Genomic DNA, 1,884 nt, shown 5'->3' on the forward strand with positions numbered 1-1,884 from the left:
CCCACCTGACACTACCCAAAACCAATCGCTCGCTAGTCCTAGCCCATACACGACTACAGAATATAGCCCTTGATAACGCCAAGCAAGCACACAGAGTGATGAGGGCCAGAATCTATGAAACCGGCGACAAGGCTCGTTGGCGTGGCTAGAATGCCAGGATCAGGGGCATAGTCAAGTTAGAATGATTGCACCTGACAACGCAGACCCCTTGTTAACTGACCGAGACATAGCAGAAGGCTTCGGCGACTTACTATGCTAATCTCTATAGGTCCCCCACTGATCCCATAGATACATCTGTGCTAGACGAGCAAAAAGCTCAACTTGAAACAAATATCACAGAAGAGGAACTGATACTGGCCTTGTCACAGCTCCAATCCGGGAAAACCCCGGGACTGAACAGCTTCCCGGTGGAGATGTGGAAAAGGATAGAAATAGGTGAGATAGCACCGCATCTGCTACGCATATACACACACTCGAAAGTGCAGGGCCAACTACCCGCAGATCTGAGGAAGGCTACCATAGTGGTGATTCCTAAAGCCGACAAACCCTCAGAGAAATACAGCTCATACAGGCCAATCTCACGAATAAACAGTGGAACAAAAACTTTGGCAAAACTGACGGACCAACTGCAGATAGTAATTACAACACTAATCCATCCAGACCAGTGCAGCTTCATGCCAAAACAATCTACATGCATGAACATACATAGGTTGTACGAGAAAAAAGAAAGAAGCTCCAGTCTTCATGGCCCCCTAGCACTACTGGCAATTGATTTCGAAAAGGTTTTCGATTCAGCATATTGGGAGGCACTGTGAGAAACAATGCACCGTATGGGCTTCGGGGAACAATTCATGGGATGGGTGAAACTTCTCTATAACACCCCAAAGCAGAAACTAGAGTGAATGGGTGGCCATCAAAGCCCTTCAAACTAGGGAAAGGAACAAGGCAGGGCTGCCCCCTATCTGCAATGCTCTTTGCACTGGCAATAGAACCCCTAGCTGCGCTACTTAAGAGGCACTCAGACATAGAGCGGATTCCGGTGGGCAGATGATTGGGAGGACAAAATCTTGTTGTATGCAGATGACCTTGTCAGATACCAGAGTTGCCCTCGTAGTGTAGCCGATGAGTTCTTCTTCCCAATGTGCCCCTCTGGTTTTGGTTTAGAAAGAACCAGAGCGATCTATTGGAGAAAAGAATGGATGCCGATGGAAGTCCCGGAGAATCAATGGAACAACTCAGGTCGAGACGCGGGATGTCAAAGGAGGACTAGAGATGAATAATACAACAGCAATCCGAAGCCGGACCTGCAAAGGTGAGATATAACACCACACCACAGCAGCAAGATCTGAGTTGCGTTATACCAGAGATTTACCATGCAAGGCAAAAAGGGAGTTTAAGTAAATGTACCCCACCAGTAATAGTAAGAGAAAGATACACAAGCCACCCCCCTTCTTCCACCCAGGCTTATCAGAAAAGGTTAACCGCTTACCGGTGGTTTCGTACCAGGAGAGGAAATTCACACGTAGGCAAGATCCAAGCAATCCACATAGTAGCAGTCCAACCTAGCCCGACGGCACGAGGACGCCTAATAACACCCTAACCCGACGGCACGAGGACGGTAGTACACCCAGGGAGTCTCTAGTCCGTGTACCAATCCTAAACTCCAAAGTTCCAGGTAAGCGGGAGAAAACCAGAAGTTCCAAGAACAACAATCCGAAGGTGGAAAAGCGTATGCAGACGAGGTCTGGCCTGAAGTAACGTGGCATCCAAGGAGCAGGCAAGAGAAGTCCAGTAGCGGTCCGTGATCAAGATACCAGACGAGGCAATTCAAGGCAAGGCGATAAGAAGGGCAATCCGATAAACAATCCGCATCGGGGAACCAAG

The sequence above is a fragment of the Ambystoma mexicanum genome, chromosome 12 (genome assembly GCF_040938575.1).
Source record: "Ambystoma mexicanum isolate Mex_15411 chromosome 12, UKY_AmexF1_1, whole genome shotgun sequence".
NCBI lineage: Eukaryota > Metazoa > Chordata > Amphibia > Caudata > Ambystomatidae > Ambystoma > Ambystoma mexicanum.